We start from the raw sequence: 19,973 nt of genomic DNA, 5'->3' as shown, positions 1-19,973 counted from the left end.
TTGGTAGCAGAATTACAATCCAGCCTAGAATTCCTCAGTCACTGTCAGTGGCAAAATGTGCTTCATAGGGCAGTAGGGGTTGAGGGTTGTAGGTAAATACAAAGTTGGTAAATTCAAAGTTGAGCCATCCTAAAATGAGTAGGCAGGGCTCTGCCACATTTAGTGCTGCTGCATTTGCTATCAGCATGGAAGTTGGCTCTACACGTTTTTGAAACATTTTGAGCAGGGATAAATATTTAAAGGCAAAACATAAGGATATGTTCATGTCATGACAATGAGGAAAAAGAACTAGAAGAAGAATTAAGAGATATGCACAGAGAGTTAACAAATACAACAGTCAGCAGTTACTCATAACCAATAGATTGCCTGCTTTATTTTATTTTATTTAAGGATACACTCTTTAATTCCATGCCTATAAAAGAGCTCAATACCCAGAACACATCATAAAGATCACTAAGGTATTTTTAGGGAGAAACGTAATCTGACTGGAGAGTAGGCACAATCCCTCCAACTCCCATTGGTGTGTAGGTGACAGCCCCCACACACTATATCATAGATTCATAGAATCACAGAGATTAGAAGGGACCTCTGGAGATCAAAGCAGGATCTCCTAGGGTAGGTCACACAGAAATTCATTCAGATAGGTTTTAAAGTCTCTAAAGGAGACTCCACAGTGCCTGTTCCAGTACTTCATAATCCTTAAAGTAAAAGAGGTTTTCCTCATACTGAGGTGGAACTGGTTTTCCAGTTTGTGTCCATTGCTCCTTGTCCTAACACAGGAGAAAAAAACCACAAAAACAAACAAGCAAACAAACCCAACCAACCAAAAAAACAAACAAACAAAAAAAAAAAACCAAAAACCAACCAAACAAAAAAAACCGAACAAAAACCCACAACAACAGATCGTGACTGTGTGTGTGTGTGCATTGACCTTCCATAGCCCCAGTAGAGGGAATGATCATTTGCAGGTACAGGTCCATGACACAGAAGAGGAATAATTTTTGTGGACTTTCCTTCTTCTTCCCTACATTTAGCAGAGCAAGGTGGATTCATCACTGCACAGTTCCCAACATTTCTTTACTACTCAGTCTGTGTTTACAGCCTCTCAGTGGAAAGCCAGGCTCTTAAACTCAAGCTGAAGTGACCTGTTCTTTCAGCTTTGAATAAGTATTTTTCTTTTAAGCTTGTTAAATGTGGTGTGAATTTTATGTGAAAGTGCTTTTTTCTTACTTCTTTTTTTCTTTCTTCTCCCTCAGCATCATCGAATTTGGCAGTCCCTGGAGTGCTAGAGAGTGTCTTTAATGTATCGCAAGCCACAAAGACTGACTTTATTGCCAATGGCAGACAAAGAAGAAGGAGATGAGGGAAGTATTGAGAACACAACCCTTCATCACTCCCATTGACATATATAAAGGAGCAAATAAATGCATTTTTTTAATGCAGTAAAGTTCAAATTAAAGAAAAATGAATCAAGCATATAAATTAAGAAAACTAATTTCATGCCAACCAACGTATGGGAAAATCTCAGGTGACGAGGAAATCAGAGGAAAATGGCAATAAATTACGCTGCATTAGAGAAAAAAAATAATATAACTAAGGTCACAAAATCCAATAATTTTTCATATACCAGCAACTAATAAATTAAAAATAAATACTAGTAGAAAGGAATAAAAATCTTCTGTCTGTAGTCTGACAAAGTTTCTGTTCACATGTTGTACAGTTTTCTTAAATAACGATTTCTTCCTGTGTCTCTGACATGTCTTAAAATCTGTCTATGGCATTAAGAAGTAAAATAACTCTATGGCCAGTGTGCCTGATTCTGGAAACTCATTTTTTTATGGTTCAATTTTTATTTTCAAGTTAATAGGTGGAATTTTTCTTAGCTACTTGAAAGAACAAGATTAGGCTCAGTAAAAAGTACACCTTTGTATTTGCTTTGCTTTGTTATCTCATCACACTATTATTATAAAATGAGAAATAATTACAAGAAGTCCAAAATCACTGCCTTGTATGTAGTCCTTTACAGTCTGTTTCTTCCACTGACAAAATATTCCAGATCTTATTATACCACCTACAGGTAGTTTTTAGAGAAATACTTGGGATCCTCTAAGCTGCATAGTTATACTCCTGCAGGCTGCAAAAAGCAAGCATGTCCATTACATTATTTTTGAGAGGTTTCTCATAACCCACATTCTTTTGACTTTAAATCAGTTCCCACAAAATAGCTGCTACCTTTTCTGAAGTATTAGAAAACACATGAAACTAAAATGCAGCAGTAGAAATAGACAATATATTTAGTAATAAAAAAATTGTTCAACTGATCTTACTGTCTTATATGCCAGCTTTTATTTGATATGGAATATCACATATGAAGTCGTGTCATCATTTTCTGTTGAAGTAAAAATAAGCCAAAATTATGACAAATCACTTAATTCTTGTTTACAGATCCTATAATCCTATATAATCATAAACCCGTTGTTTATGATTTCAACATATTTTTATAAGCTTTGAAAGAAATTCCTAGCAAATTCCTTTACATTCCTTTATTAACTGTCCATATTACTAACGTCATGCTGTTTCTAAGGAACTATTTTACAAAGCTTAACAGGGAAAGAATCTCAGGAATTTATCTTAGGATATTTAATGAAAGCTTACAGACATAACAGATATTTTGAACAAGTAGCTTCTGGTGGTAAATGACCTTTTTAGGGTATAATCTTTAGTAGTCCCATACACTTAATGCTTCTCAACTTGCTGAAATTTATTTTTTAGAAAAGGGTTTTTCTTTTTGCAGGGCTTGATAAACCACTCTTTCTTGCTTCTGTTTTGCAGAAAATATGCAAGAATTTAATCCAAATTCAACTGAATTATGCTACTTTGATGCTGCATATTTTCTCCGGTTGATTAATATGTCCCCTGTGCAAATATCATCCTCCTACCTGATGCCTTCAGTAACATCTGCATTCAAATTACCTCCAGAGATACCTTGTAAAGTTGCAAACAGAGGATTATGCCCATCAGTGAATGACTCAGGCACAAAGTGATTGATAAGGCAAATAAATACTTAGGTGTTAGCAATCAGTCAGTTGTGATATGCAAGAGGGAAAACAAGACTGCAGACTTCTCAGCTATAGATCATGTTTTCTAAATTACTTCTTTGTGTCCTGATGGTCCCCTTAATAAATTATACTTCCTTGTAATGTTATCTGCTCTACATTTTCAATTATGAGTCTTCTCAAAATCATGTAACAGTCTTTCTCATCCTGAAGCTATTTCAGTGTCCAAATTGCATCCCCAAAGTTCAGAATGAGGATATACTACACAACTGGTTTCCAGGTTACATACACACCCATCAAAAAGATGTTATGGCATCAGAGAAGCTTTACACCCAGATTCCCTGTGCTGAGTTTTGCACAAGCAAAATACATGACATTGCATATATTACAGTGGAATAAGAACATATTGAGCATCTTGCCTAGCATGTGATTTAGAAATGAAGAGCTTGTATCACCTCAGATGTACAGAAGTCAAAATACAAATTAAGGTCATGACACTGGAGTGAAGAAATTGTTTGGTTTCTTTAACTCATTATTTTTGGACTGACAAAAACAAACTAAATATTTTTAAAGGAGAACTTATCTTCTAATAGAACCTCAAGTGAAAGTCCATGTGCTTGTTTCTAGTAAGATTTTAATTGCAGGAGATTTTAAAAAGCTGTCTACAGAAGAGACTAATAACAAGTATGCATTTCAGAAGTAATTGTGGACTGCTGGTACAGTCTTCAAACAGATTTGAAAGACATTTCATGGCACATATGTGTGCTTATTACACATATCATAGTGTTACAGATAGTATCTTGCTTTTTTTTTCCTCTTGTGGGAGGTGATCTTGAAGAAATCTGTACATGATCATGGTGGTATGGCTATGAAACACAGATGTCTCCCCTTAGCTGTAAGCTTTTCAAAGTTCAAAAATAGCAAAAAGGGAACAGCTCTCAAGTTAAGCCATACGTTCTTTAATTCAGGGACCATTTTGTGTTTACAGCTTCTAGAACAATGCAATCTTGATTTATGATTATAGTGCCTAGTTGTTACAGTGACAATAATGATAAGGTTTATAACTGAGTCAGAGGACCTCGCTAATAAAATAACGTATCTTCCATAGCAATCAGAGTAATAATCTAAGTACTATGTAGCATAGACTTGTGATGTGAATTAGACATTTGGGGCAACTGCATTTTCACACAGCATCTCCATTTTTGTAACTATATGTAAATAGATGCACCTACAAGTTATGACATATAAGAAGCTACAATTTTTAAATGCAATTGGTGAACTGTGCATTAGAGTAACTTAAATAGTAGGTACAGAATTTTATCTGTTTGGGGGGAGGGGATTTGTTTTGGTTTTTTTTTTTTTTCAGTTTAGCTTTGAAAGTCTGCATATGCAACCTTAGATACAAAGTTTTGTATCATTAATTTGATCCAGAAAGTGAGCTGTATAATATTCCACACAGTGAATGCTTGTGAAAAAGAAAGTAAGTATAGAAAAACCAAGCTGAATGGAATTTTGATTTGTCTCTATATTCAGAACTTCAAATGATTGTTTAGAATACAACCACATTTTGTGTGCTAGGCATAGTGAAACTCTTATGTAGGAAAAAGATGGCTCATTAATTTTTTAGTATTTTCTATTCCATCCATTTCAGAACCTACTCATCTTGTCCCCTGTCCAAGGCATCACAAGAATAAATGTAAAGATAAATGAATAATCCTGATTATATCACAGTAACCTGAACATGACAAAGCCAAATAACTCTGTCAGACCAACAGTGCTGAACATCACAAAAGTGTTCCGTCATGACCAAACAGGGTTTTTTTGATTGACTATAATACCTAACTTTTGGAAAATATTCTCTGTGAGAGCCCTTAGAGGAAAAAGCAAGACATATACTGTGCCTTTGATGACTCATTTGCATGTGGTTTTATTCTTTACAATCCAGGTCTATGTGAAGACTATCAAGTAACTGAGAATAGGCAGCACATGGGAGGTCTGTGGCATAAGCTAATGAGGATAACCAATTATCTTTCAAGCTCCTTACTGATTGTTACTTAGTTTTGTGATTTTTTTTTTTTTTTTTTTTTTTTAGATTATTGCAACAAGCGCATCATCTGGGTATGTCTTTTTATGGCTAAGCAAGAATTAGAACTTTAATTTAGTGTCTGAATGACTTTTCAGAATAGTAGTAGGAGGTTATGCCATTAGATTACCTTCTTATGATACTAAGACTACAAAGTCTTCTTCATCTACCTGCCTATTTGTGTACCTACTACACCTGCTGGAATGCACTGTTGTAGCAGACTGGTTAGAACCTGTAGCAATGTCCCTCACATACACTAGATAGTATAAAGCCAATAAAAATAAAGTGGGGTTCATGCATTCCTGCAAAGTGATACATGTTAAGGAAAGACACACAAAAGACTGAGCTGATATGACATCTACAACAATTACAAAAGCGCGTGTCTAGTCTTCATCAAAATGATTTGCAAGTTTGGAGTCCCACTGGATATACAGTAATTCTTAAACTTCTGGCTATTAAAACCTCAGCATTTCTTACTCACAAAGAGGCTGAAGCCATACTCCTTTTATGTTGAATGGAAAGCTGTCATCTTTTATCCTTCTCAACAACTGCAATGAAATACCTTCAATGTTTGTCTACTTTTAGTTCCAGCAGACAAAGGTTCTCCAAAGAGGTTTCTGATGGAGAGAAACAGTTTGACTCATTTTCTATTTATAGGTATGGCAGCGGAGAAGAGTTATCAGTTTTTCTGGGGTTTTTTTGTTGTTTTTCTGGTGGGTTTTTTTGTTTGTTTGTTACTGATATGCAAGTTTGGTCCTGAAGGAGATGTAAGGAGGTGAACTATGGTGTTGGTAACTTCTACAAGACCAAATGAATTATTACTCTGTCATTCTGACATAACCTCATGACTCTCTAAGTTTAGGAGATAATTTGAGTGGATGACTACACAGAATAAGTATGAGCATGTGTGATCAAGAATATCAGCTGTAACACAAATGGTTAATTATAATGTTTTATTTTTTTCACATCATACAGAATCTGACATCATATTCTCTTTTATATACCAAAAACTTGGTTTGTGGCCTCTGTGAGGCACAGGGAGAAATCGTCCTGACCTCCCATTTAGAAAGCAGTTTATAAGCAAAGATCACATGTTTTTATGATTCACACACTTGGGAATATTTTCATAAATCATCCGAGAAACTAATTATAAAAACAAATAGATCACATTTCCTTCCACTAACCAGAAGATGTTATTGTTAGTTCCATTCCAGCTTTCAAAGATGTAGAATAATTACTCTAATAGAGAGTATAAACAAAAATATACATACATATACACTATGAGGCTATGAAATCTTACATATACATAAAATTGAAATTCATTTATCATAACAAGTTTTAATAATTTTGTAATTATTTAAAAGGCACCAGCCTCTAATGTGGTGTTATTGATCAGAATTGCTCAGAAAATAAAACTGTGGGAACTTCATCACTTCCAGACAGAGTATTTTTTCCTTGTAAAGTGCTAAGATGTTGGTAATACAGGGTTTAACAGACCCTGAAAAAAAAAACATTACAGAAAGTATGCACAGAAGGAGGAAAATAAATTCTGTGAAACATCTACCAACATGCTACTATCAAGCAAATGTCTATTTCACATTGATTCTCAGGAATTAAGAACGCAGTATAAACCATGGTGGATTTGAATTAAGTATTTTAGAGTATGAGAAATTATTCAGATGATTGAGACAGTTCTAAAACTAAGGAAAAGTGCAATGCAGAAGCAGTTAGCAGGAGCATATGGAGGGAGCAGACCAATAGTGGCTAATTATGCAGTGAATTCAGAGGACTAAAATCTGTGTTACAGGCTACATACAGAAAGACAAAATCATTCAGAAGAACCATTTTTTCAATGCCACCGAACCAATCACCTATGATGGCTCAATGTCAGCCCCCTGGCATCTATAGTCTTAATTTGTAGTTCATGATGCCTTTAGTAAAGACTTGCATTAATTACTTAAATATTCCTATCATTAACTTAATTAGAAAACTTTCAGTGTGCTGAATGTGTTCAATAAGACAGACTTTTCTATATCACTAGCAAATCAGATACATTTTTTTAACACTCCAACTTCATAAGAAGGAAGAAAGAAAAATAGATCTCAGACTGTCACTTGAAGCATCAGACTTTTAACCTCCTCGTTTTATCAAGAGCTCTTTACCTTTAGTGACACCCTCTGGTCCCTACCACTAAGATTTAAATTCATTCCCTTACTCCTTCCTAAAATTTTCTTTCCAAACCAGCATTTTATGGAGCACAGAACTGGACATTTTCTGAAACCCCCATAAATTATATCACTGATTCCCTGATAGTTTACCATGTCAGCAACTTATTCAGGGGATTGACAGCAAATTTGCCAGTCATGACCTTCGTGTATTAAATCTATGCTAACAGTTATCTAAGTTATGTATTTCTTAAAGTTGCCCTTTATTATTTCCTCACAGCAGATATTTTAATCATACCTTTTATTTTATCTATTAGGATATTTTTTCTGAAGATCCATTGTCAAAGCTGTTTTCTTCCAAGTTCTCAGCTATAATGCAGCCAGAAAACTATTTTGCTGTTTTCATTCTTAATGCACCTGCCCTTGTTATGAAATTAAAATCCCTTCCCCTAGAATTCTGTCTAGAATTTGAAGTATGACCTTCATGAAATATGAAGGCTTCATATTGACCAAAAAACTAAAATCGGCACTCTGTATCTCCAGACCATCCACAGCTATCTTCACACTTTTATGTCACACTGGTACTTCTGACTTTTTGCATGGGCATTTGCTGTGCAAGTGTATGAAACAGAAGAACTGCATGTTGAAGAGTCCACTTTTCAAACTATTTACCCATTATCACTTTCAAGAATACACTTCATCTTTCTTTCTTTGTATATCTGTTGTCTTCCAAGACTTTGTCTTCTAAACCACGTCTCTTAATCATTCACATAGTTAAAAGCATATTATTGTCACAGCAGACCAGTATATGTGAAATATTCCTGAGTTACTACAGTTCATGTCTCAGTTTTCTGTCTTCCTTCTAGTATACCACACACTAGTAAATAAGTGTATTCCCTCCTAGGAAGATATATATAGGAGGGGGTTTGCAGATAGATGCTAGCGTAATTAAAAGGATTTCATTAAAATATATTTTTTACAATTTATAATAGATATTTTATAGCACTTTAAAGTAATGGCCCAATTATTGCTAAGTCTTTTGATATCCACTGTAATAATATTAATCACTATGAACTGATTTTGCATTAATATTGCTTGCTATGAAGTACTTCTGAAGGAGTTTTAGTATAACTCAGCAATAATTAACTACACTTTTATTAATTGGAAAATATCATCCAGATTTTAATTATTAGGAATACACTTAATCTTTTGGTTAGGAGTGAGCATATAGCTTATTTGTAGTTTAAAACTTTATGGTCTGATCCAAAGCTCACTGAAGGCTAAGAGAATCCTGTAATCTGCTAGAAAAAATTGGCATCATATACTTCATTAAAAAACATTACCAAAAATTCATAATTAAAGGGAAGAATCCCTTTTTAAATGAAAAAAAATGAACTTGTAAAAATGTTACGTAAAATTTGTAAAATATTACAAGGCATAGAATACTGTAGTTCTAAGTAGTCACATTAGACTATCTTGGGTAACTTCTGTTTTATAAAGTTTCTGTGCTCAACAGGAATGAAACCAAAGATCTGAAGCAACACAGATGCAGTAATCTATATCTGTAAATCTTAAAAACTCTTTCATGATCTGTGTTACAGAAATAACTCTCAATGCATCTCCTAGCCAGCTCATACACATTCCACATCATCTTATGTGCTGTCCACACATCAGAGAGGAAAAATACATGCATCTTTATGTAATTCCATCTCCTCTGCCTGTCAGCAAACAACAGTCCAGGCACTGCACTTTTCCAATACAGAAGATAATTGTTTATCCCAGAGACAAGTACCAACCTGAACTTCGTAACAACACAACTTTTAGTGTATCACTATAAATGCAATACACTGTTATTTTCTGTTTCAACTTCAAGCATTAGCACAACAGCTTTCCCAAACACAAAAATTTAGCATATTAAAATAGGTATTCCTTCTCTGGAGTTTATAGTTGTTCTAAAAGGCTCACATCTCTCTTCACAACTCATTCACTGCAGTAGTTTGCTACCTAGTTAAATGACAGGAAGCATACTGTAGATCACAATAATTTTTACTTCCAACTTTTCTGCTCAATTATGACAATTTCAACATAAGAGACAAAACAAAAAGCAAAACACATAAACCTGAAGTAGGAGCCGAAAAATGGAACGTCTCACCATTGCTGGCTTCACAGCAGACTGTTCAACAGAGATGCCGCGGTGGATATTGCAACGAATAATCTGCACACACTCCAAAGTCTAACCAGGGAAATCAGTGCCCGGCTCGGGGAATGGCATAGACACTTACCGCTGCTGAGGCACCGTCTCTCTCGCCCTGACTCAGTATCTCTCTCACATCCTCCTGACAGCCTCAAGTATATCAGTCCCTTTTGGTGCTGAGCCTGTGGGGAGCAGAGGATTGCAGAGTTGGGTTTTTCCGGTTTTTTTTTTTTTTTTTTTTTTTGGTGGGGTTTGTTTTGTTTGGCTTTCTTTTTTTTTTTGGTTGTTTTTTTTTTTTTTTTTTTTTTAAACCATCCAGAGGTAGTTCTCCAGACGCGACCGCCTCTTCTCCTCGCTTCTCTCACTGATGAAGAGACTCAGGTGAAGGCATCCGCGTCGGCAGCTCCCGCGAGCCCCTCCCGGCCCCGCCGTGCCCCCTCCCCGGCGGGGGGACCGAGGCACCTCCCCCGGCTGCTCCCGGGGGGGCGGCGGAGGCTTTGCCCGGCCCTGGCTGGACGTGGGTTTAGGTATATATATATATGTACGTGTGTTTATGTGTAAGCCACCTCACACCGCCGCCTGCGGCTCGACCCTACCCCAAAGAGCACAAGGAGTCTCCCTCCTTTCGTCCTCCTGCTCCTCGTTGCCTTCCTCCGCGATTTTCTCCTCCACTCGTTTGCCCTGAAGCGTGAAGGCAAAAGGGCGACTTGGCGAGCTCTCTCCTCTCTAACCCAAGACACCAGTTTTCCCCAGGAACCACTTGCTGCCCCCATCCTCTTTTTGCCAACCCCTTCCCCACCCTCCTTCCAGGTAGATTTTTTTTTTTTTTTCTCCCTTAAACGTGTTTTATTCGCCTCCAGAGGGGATGACCCACCCTCCCTCCCCACCCTGCAGCCGGGGCCGGGCACCTGCATCCCTCCGCTGCTTCGCGCACCACCCCGCACCCGTGCAATCTCCGCCTTTATACCACGGCGGCTGATAACTGGAATCACACCAGGGGCAGCAAGCCCGAGGCTGACATCTGTAGCACAGAGCTCCAGCAGACCCTTCCCACCCTATTGCTATCCCAGTCCTCCCTTTTTCCTCCGCCTTTAATCGTAGACCGCTTCGGCACATTTCAGCGCCCCGCCCCATCTCCACCGCTGCGCCCCGCTCCGCTCCGCGCCGCGCCACACCGCGCCGCTCCGCTCCGCGCCGCGCCGCACCGCGCCGCACCGCACCGCGCCGCACCGCACCGCACCGCACCGCACCCCACCACACCGCTGCGCCCGCCTTCCCCCCTAGCCCCTGCCTCTTCCTCCGCCTCCGCGTTGGCCCTGCGCGGGCCGTGCAGCCGCGCCTCTCGGCAGCACCGCCCCTGCACCGCCCCCGCGGCCACTGCGCGCCTAGTCCCGAGAAAAGAGCTGCGCGTCGCGGCTCCGCTCGTTCAAATTGTTCTTTTCCGTGCTCCTTGGTCGCTTCGTATTCAGTCTGTGCATGTAGTGGGCGCTTCCACACTGCGCCTTCAATGGCTACCCTCGGGATTTAGGCTGGTTTTAGTTTGTTTTTTTTTTCTTTACCATGTAATACTTCTCTCCCCTTTACCCTCCTGCACTTTTCTTTCCTTACGGTTTTTAAATTTTTTTTCTCTCTTTTTTCTTCCTCACCCCACCCTCCCGCCCCCATTCTGCTAGCAGTTTCTGAGTTATGCATTAACTGAGTACCTGTTACCTGAATCCTCTTCTCCAAGATTTTTCTCTGCTTCAGTGGCTCCAGTTCAGTGGTTCTTTTCTGAACCTGTGTGGTATACAAATATATCTCTGTGTGCGTTTTTCTTTACTGATTTGTCTTTATTTTTTTCCTATCCTGGGTATTTTCTGATTAATTATTAGAAATCATGCTCTATTTGCTTTAGGCTCATGGGGAAGAAGAATTGCCTACTTTAGGAATTTGCTTTTTTTTTTTTTTTTTTTTTGACACATCTCTGGTCTTAAATCTTACCAATACTAATATGTGGTTTTTTCTCTGTGACTTTTGCTTGTCTTTTATATTGAAGCCTCTAGCAAGATAAGTTCTCGATGAGTGACACAATTTTATACACTTTTGTGGTCTTGTATACTACACGGAAGTCTGTCAGAGGATTTACAGCTCAACATCATGTTCAATGAATTCTGTCTTCTTATATCAATGAGGATGAGCTGAAAAAAGCCCCACGCAATTCCTTTTTTCATTTTTCTAAGATAATAAATTTCTGTTTCTTCATTAGAATCTTCCACTATCTTAGGTATTGTAGTGAAAGAGTGAATATCAACACATAATTAGAAATGGACTTTGTCTGCATATACTTTCCCATACAAACACAGAGGTATGTTGGCTCCACAGCTGTGGATTGGTCTCCAGGCTTATTCCTCTCGGGCAAATAATGTTGCAACTTGACATATCAAAGCTTCTCTTCATTGACTCAGTTCTCAGAACATTATCATCTGGTCAGTAATTCCAGTGTTACTAGGTTACAAGACAGCATTTAATCAGAAGCCAGGAATAGTCACTGCATTAATTCTGATCTTATGAATAACTTATGAGCCTCCATTTCTCAATATTTCCAAATTGGATGTTAAAGCCAGAAGCATTTTTACTAATAAATGTATTTTTTACATACTGTAGTTATTTATAACAATAGTGAGGAATTACTTGTGAAGAGGTGACTTTTGTTGGTTACTTTTTTTTACAGGTAGGGATGGAATTAAAATACATGAAGCTTTTTTTAAAGTAATAAAGACTGGACTTTATGGCCTTTATTTTCCCATGTGAAGTTTATAGATCAGCATTAAATACTACTAAAAGGCACACATGCCATACTCATTGGGCTTCATTATTTTTGCTTTTAGCCACCTTTTATTTAGAGTTCATGTCAAACTTCACATTTATTTTGAATGTCAATTTTTTATGTTTGCTTCCTTCTTTTTAACTTGACATCAGCAATAATTCTGCAATAACATATTTTTACATTTTTATTTAATATAATAAAGAAGGGACTGTATATGTATGCATACCAGTTTTATCTTTCTGTGAAAAGAGAGGCATGAAATGTTTAAACAGGTTGAAATTTCATTTGATTTTTTGCGTCCTTTACAAGGTCGGTTCTAGTTTTACTCCATCACTGTAAAATCATGAGCTGGTTTATGGCATGTTTGTTCAATGTTTAATGCATTGACAGTAAATTGCATTCACCTCTTTGTTTCTGTAATATTATTATAGACTTTAAGTAAACCACTGCATTTTGAAGATCTGATGTAGTTGTTTAACCATCTCTGTGTGAATGCCTTAATCTCTCTATCTCGGTGTCCCCAGTGGGCAAGCAAACAGATGCAGCACATCTGCAGAGTGAGTTCCTTCTGAGGATCTGCTCTTATTTGTTTTGTACATTTTTCCTTTTCATTCAGTTTCACTTCATTTTTTAAGCAGTGCATAATGTGTTCTTTTTCTTTGCCACATGGAGAGCTATCTGAGCAATACCATTGTTATTGGGATATTTCACCGTTCTTCCTTAACCAATTGCTAAATATAATTTAAAAATAGGAAGTAAATTTTGAAGAACATAATTGGCTGCACAAGTTTCTAACTCACATTTGTCTGCAACAGATGTGGGGGTGCAGCTTCCGAGTAGCATGAAAGCTTCTCTTCGTCTTCATCTCCCTATTTATAATGAGAAGCTCCTTCAAGCACCTGGAGGACATTCTTTGACAAATACTGGTTCTTGAAAGGTACGTGTTGACCCTGTTCTAGTACTTAACTGTATTGTTTTAGTGGCAACCACTATATTTTGTCCTCTCCTAGAACACCTGGATAGACTCATTCACTTCCTCATGGCTGCATAATTAAAGGTATAAGAAAATTTTCTAGGGGGATAGGCAGAATTATGTATAAATGTGACACATATTTCTTCAGAACTTTGGCAGAGAGTGGAAAATTCAGAGCCTACTGTGCAAGTTTTCAGTTATGGCAGATAATTAACAAAATTAAGACATTAGCAGTGGGAAGAAGTTGTGGCATAAAATAAATAAAAAAGATCAAACCCCTTGAGCCTCCTAAATTTACAGGAATGCCGACAGATGACAGCTGGTTCTGCATAAAGACTGGGAGAAAGTTAACCTATTTTAAAAAGTTTTGAAGCAGCAAAATGAAGCATGTTCTGTATTATAGCTTTGTATCTTGTCACAATAGTCATTCTGATTCTGCAAGATTAACTTGTAAACTGACTGTACTGTTTCACTGAACCATGGTCTAACCAGGAGAGGATAATAGAGCTGGTACTGGGGTTAGTCAAGGATGGTAAGGTCATTCTCCTCCTTGTTGAACAACTTCATTTAAAACTTTCACTTCTTCCTGGTTGAAGAGAAAATTGTTTGGGTAATACATAGTTTGATATATGCAGGTATAGGCAGTATAACTACTAAAACAATGGTCATCAAAGAGCAAACTGGGTCTTTGTGGAATTCAATGCTGTGGTATTCAAGTATTAACAGAAGGGGACAGGCTGGGAGTTCTCTTGTCTCTGCAGAAGCCAGAGCCACTGGGAGAGCCACAGGGAAGCAACAGTTGTGAATATTTTAGCTTTACACCAAACCCATTCATATACTGATTTTCCACTGAGTGTTACTGGCTTTGTGAGGAACTGGTTCAAAGGAAACTATAGGAACAGCTTCTTTTAAAACTGGTCTCCTGGCTAATGACAGCAGCAGGATGAACTGACCATCAGAGAGGGTTCCTCTTACTTTTCTGTGTATGCTTTATGCAATGCCAGTATGGTTTTATAGTTTCAGTGGTAGAATAACGTACAAGAGGGGTTTGCAGTTTCATATTCTCCCCTGGCTTTTCTAACCTTCTGTGAGGCATACCTGGAACATCTGTTATGAGACATGGGGCGTCGCTTTCACTGCTGTGATACCACCACTAGTTAGTATGCTGGGAAAAGCAGAACCATAATTTTCCTCATTCCTTCCAGCTTCATCATTACCATATGCACCGGTAGGATCTAGTGTCCCCTGGAGACTGATTTTACCTTCTACAAACATGGAGCAAAACTTCTATTGCGCCTGGGAGCAAAATGCTCAAGGGGGTAAAGGGTGGAAAAGGAGAAAGAACAGATCTGTTTACCACTGAGCCTATCTATCCTGTTGTAATATGAGCAATTTGGATAGAGAACTAATTAGGGGATGTAGTGAATCATAATCATCAAAGTAGAGTGGAAAAAAAAGGGAAATGAGAGGTTGTCCAAGCACCATGGAATTTTAGAAGAACAGCCCATAATCATAACCAAATTCAGGTCTATTACAGCAGCAGAAAAAACTGGATAGTAGCAAACAGAAATCCCAGTATCTTCGTAACCTGCATCTCAAAAGAGCCAAGAACACAGAGTGAGAAGACTGCCCTCCATTCACTTGAAGAATGGTCAAGAGTACTTGACTTTTGCATGCAGACAGGCATAGGATACTAAATTTAGGTTCCTAACTCATATTTCAATATCTAAATATAAGTGGCCTGATTTTTTCAAAGCTATTGAACAGTTCCAGATTCTTGTGATTCTGTTTGTTTGGGATTTTGTTTGTTTTCAGAAAAAAAATACTCCTGTTTAAATATCTAACAGTGGTACACAGAATGCCCTCACAAACCAGAACATTACAGTCTGCTTTGCAAAATATTTGAAGATATCATTGCAAGCTCCCAGAGATAGAGGATGCTGCAAAAAAAAAAAAAAATAATAATTTCCTGTATCTTCCTGTTAATGAAGGAAATGAGGAGCGGAACTCCCATCAGTTTAAAATGTGCAGTAACAAATTCTTCTAATACTTTTTTTATTTTTTTTTTTTCTGCCCCTAATATAACAGAAATACACAAAAAGAGGAGGCTAGACGTGGCAAGCATCCATCTCACTAAAATCCTGCTTAGGAGCATAGTGCACCTGTAACTACTCTAGCAGTCAATAAAGGCTTTAATTACTTTTAAATAATGAGCCTTCAGTCCTAGGCAATTTTCTTGTTGAGGAAAATAGCAAAAGTATTTATGACATAAGCAATTTATGTAACCCACATTATATGCCATTATCTTGTTCCAGAAGATCTGTGGCTCTGTAAAGGAAGGACTAGGAAGACAAAGTTCCTATAGCTTTCAGACCCTCATTTGCCTTCTGGAATAGTCTCTTGACCATTTCCAGGTCACACAAAGGAAAAGGGGAATTCTCGTATGTAAGAAACTCTACAAGAAAATGCAATAAATAACGTAACACATAAGTAAAGGTGGATAAAGTTATCCTCATGAAATCTGACACTATTAGAACTTTATTATTTGGTGAAGTGTGTATAACTTCATTTGTGAACTCTCATTTGAAAAGAGAAATGCAAACAAACAACCTCCTTTCCAGATGCCATAATGAAAACAGAAAAAAGGAGGGAGGAAGGGAAAGTGTATGCCTAAATCACTTCCTTGAGCCTGATAAAATCTCATATTATTCTGTTAATCCCAGACTGTCTCAAAAAAGCTGACAGTTCTACTTTGTTTAGTTCCCTGCCATCATGTTTCTTCATAAAAGAAAGCATTTGACTGAGAATGTCTGAAAGTGAAGTTCATAGTGGCTGCAATTAAAATAGCAGAAATCAACATTCCCTAGTTTATCTATCTGCCTACCCAAGGGGATTAGATTAATCATTTGACTTTCTCTTTGATGTTTTATCTTTTATATGACAATTTCCTGGGAATGGCAAATTTGGAACACTCTGTATAAAAGTAATGTAAAAGAAATCAAGAATGAGGTTATTCAAGTACAAGTGAAACAGACTGCTTGACTCCTGTGCTAACATGCTGAATACCTGATAAATATAGGTATGTAAAGATAGCATTCATTTACTAAAATAACTATCTAATCTGGTAAGAAATTTTATTGATGGTGACTTAGCAGGTGGAGCACAAATGAAGGTGAGTTTGAAACCTTTAAATGAAGAAAGTACATTTGTCTGATTTTTCAACTTAAGAATCAAAACCTAAATAAACAGAACTGAAGTTATAACATATCATTTATAAAATATATACATAATTCCAATGTAACTCACAGACCATTAATTATAGCACTTATTTCACAGCTGCTCTATAAAAGCTCAAATAAAATGTGTCTACAATTAAAACTGAATATATACTGACTTCATTAACTTAACAGCTGCACCAATAACCAATACCAAGGAACATACTCTACTTTGCTAATGTCTTGCTGCCATCTGCAACAATCAAAACCATTGGGTTTTAAAGCAGATGATGTCTTACTAGTTTTGTGATCACAGCTACCACAATATGCTTGCCCATTCTAGTAAAGTTAATTGATCTATTTCAAGGCAACTTCAAAGGCTATGTGCTGAAAGAGTTTCCTAAACACAAAAATTTGCCAAGAAGTCAGAAAAGGAAATTCTTGGAGAGTTCTTTTTGATTCTCAGGTGTTCAAACACAAATTTCTCATGTGTCCAAACATTGAAGCAAAAATGGGGGAGGAAACTTAAGTAGCTGGGGGACCTTCTGTTCAAACAATTACTTTTTAGTGTTTTGACATTGCAAATCTTTAATTTTAAGTCATATTTCCAAGTGTAACTTCTATCTTTAAAAACAAAAAAAAAACCAAACCAGAAAACAAAGAGCAAAACCACATAGATCAGAAATCTCATGATCTAGAGTCATAACTATATTTGAGCAAATGTATTAGAATTCTTAAACTACTTTACAAACTCTCCTAACATGAAAGCAGTAACAGGTAATATCAGGCATAAAATCATACCCCAGCAAGGAATGATTCTATTAAATTTATACAGCAAGATGTCTTAAATGGAGGGTTCTCCCCTAGGCCCTGGTTTGGGGTGTGAACTTAATCCTTGCGGCTCTCCTGAAATTTGAGCAGGTATCGCAATCAACCTGTCACTGCAACTGGTTTAATTATATCCTTACTTAGTTGGGTCTTCTCTGTCATTGTACTTCTTCCAAATTTTGAGTGAAATTCCTATTTTTTCCATTATTGTCTTCCCTGTCTTGTTCCCTCAGTTCTGTTCTTCCACACTGTTCTTGTGTTTTGGTCACAATTTATGACTTCTGTAAATTTTACAGCTTTAATTCCCGTGTTCCTGATTTTCCTTCTTTCAGACTCTTATTTCCTTGCTTATTAATTACTGTCTCTTCCTTGTCTTCAGCCTTCTTACACTGCCTCTTTCATCTTCCTTGTCCCAATCTGCTCCTTTCCTCAACAACTCTTGCACATTTTTTTTGTGTTTTCACTGTGTTCACTGTGCTTTGTCACTTTTCAGGTGTGAAACTTGTGAAGATTGGTCAAAGCTCTGAGAAGCATTAAGACTTCCCAAGATACTGTGAAGGGATATTTTTCAGAGGTTTCCAGTATGGAAAAATTCAGTTTTATTCCTGGGATGTTATCAGCTGCACCTCTGACTTGAAAACAAATTCTACTAAAAGGCTAAGCTCTTGCTCTAAACTGTTCTGAAAGTAACTGCTGAATTTGTTATTAATGACAGTGAAACAGAGTATTTTTCTGTTATATTTTGTTTCAGAAATGGCTGAATCATTTTTTTTGAAACATTTATAAAAATATTAAAATAAATCATCTGCCTGACAGACACCCAATGGAGAAAATTTCAATTCAAATGTAAAATTTTGCTGAAGTTAAAACGAGCTTCAATCAGAGTGTTCTGATGAGAAGAATAACTCAAGAATAACTCCAAAGACTCTACAAGCTCCATATATAATAAAATCTTTTTGTATTAAATTATTAGCTATACTATTAGCAATAAAGTGAATATTAAACATCCTTCTGTTTTTTCTTTCAAAGTGTTAACGTAAAAGATGGCTTTTAAAAAGATGTTTTATATTAGTCTTCTTTGTAAAAGATGTGACAGGCTTGATAAAGGCTTAATTTTTTCATGTACAGCCTTGTATGTTCCTGTAGTCAGGAATGGCCACCCAGCTGGATAGATAGCTGCTTTGCTGCTTGTCTTAGAAGGGTAGAGGTTGTTAGGTGGCATCCTCTGAAGAAGAGAATTGCAGGTCTCCAGGAGTGGTCAAGAAGAGACCACTCAGAGAAAATTGTGGAAAATTTCATTTTTCTCTTGAAGACAAATGGAGAGGGACGGGCAGGCAAAGCCAGCTAGAGTGGAGACTGCAGTGTGGTAGAGGCTTCTGAGAGCAAGCTCAGAATGGGGCCTCTGGGACAGAGAAATCAGGTATTATAGCCAGCATGGGATGTGTTGTTGAAAAGGCAGCGCTGTGTAAGGACAAAACAGGAAAGGAGGAGGTTTTTGTTGTGGTTTGTTTTTTTTTGTTGTTGTTGTTTTTTCTTTAAGTTTTTTTTCAGATTGAATTGTTTTTAAAAAGTGTATTTTCTAATTCATGTTTCAATAAAACACATCTTTGGAGCTTGAGAGTATTGGGGCTTTTGGAGGTCTTCTGCTGTAAGGAAATGTGGAAACAGATCCACCTCAGAGCTCTATGATAGGCTTTCAGCTCAGAAGATTTATTAAGAAAAAAAAAAAAAGAAAGATACTTTTACTTCGTACTGAACTACTTCTGAATTATTAGGCAAAGGATGCATTAAGCATGTAGTGAGGTTTCAGTTACTGTTCTGAAACATCACTCAGTTATGTAAAACACCTTTAACATGGGAAAGATTGAAAACAGTGTTATAAAAGTTACTTAAATCTATTCTATAGAATTTGTATTTGCATAAGATTAAGCTTTTGAAAAAATAAATTTCTGGTTTTAATTGAACAGACTGAAAGCAAAACTGTTTATGTGTGAAAGACATTTTGCAGATGTATAGCCAAGTGCCACTTAGTGAAATTTGAAGTGATGACAATATGTAAGATTTTTTTTAGCATACTAATAACAAAATTTAAAAGCAGAAGAAATTTGTTAAGAATTAAATTGCCTACTCTGCATGGGCAGTAAAAGTGTTTTGTACCCCTCAAGAGGTTTTCATTTCTTGGGGAGAATATATATGCTAATTGAATAATAAAATTAGAGATAGTGTTTTTCAAAACATTGTGGTCTGTTGTCTGAATAACATATTCAAAAAATGGAAAGACTAATCCTGCTCAGATTAGGTGCGCAACACGTTACATAAACAGCATAATTTTTTTTTTTTACTGTATTTGCTAGGTTCTCACATGCATTTTAAATTTCATGATGCTATGAGAAGCAGCTGTAAAAAATGCCATCGTGGTGCTTCATATTGATGTACCCATCAGGGACTTACATGTGAGTTTTGAAGGTCTGTAGGAGTGTTGACTACCACAGTTGTAATCTCAGGAAAGTGTGTAAATGTCTTGGTACCTGATGCATCCTTCAACTCCACCAATGCCAACTATAACAGAGTTATTTTCCAGCAATTACTGACAATTTCCTGGAGAGGTGCCATCGCCCACTTAGAATGACTCTGCAACATGGACTAAACTGTG

The 19,973-nt window shown here is 37.0% G+C and overlaps 1 protein-coding gene across 2 annotated transcripts in view; it reads right to left on the bottom strand.

Annotated features, from left to right (window-relative positions):
* The window catches only part of CNTN5 (contactin 5), a 590,995-nt gene extending 581,304 nt beyond the window's left edge, over positions 1-9,691 (bottom strand). The window contains exon 1 of one of the 2 annotated variants that reach the window (XM_071734290.1): positions 9,587-9,691. The gene's annotated coding sequence lies outside the window, so the exon portion shown is untranslated. Of the gene's footprint in view, positions 1-9,456 lie in introns of both variants that reach the window. The other variant, XM_071734300.1, reaches the window with a different exon arrangement.
* Positions 9,692-19,973: the final 10,282 nt, after the last annotated feature.

The sequence above is a fragment of the Heliangelus exortis genome, chromosome 1 (assembly GCF_036169615.1).
Source record: "Heliangelus exortis chromosome 1, bHelExo1.hap1, whole genome shotgun sequence".
Classification (NCBI taxonomy): Eukaryota; Metazoa; Chordata; class Aves; order Apodiformes; family Trochilidae; genus Heliangelus; species Heliangelus exortis.
Note: the sequence above shows the minus strand (reverse complement) of the source record. Positions and strands in the feature narration are given on the sequence as shown.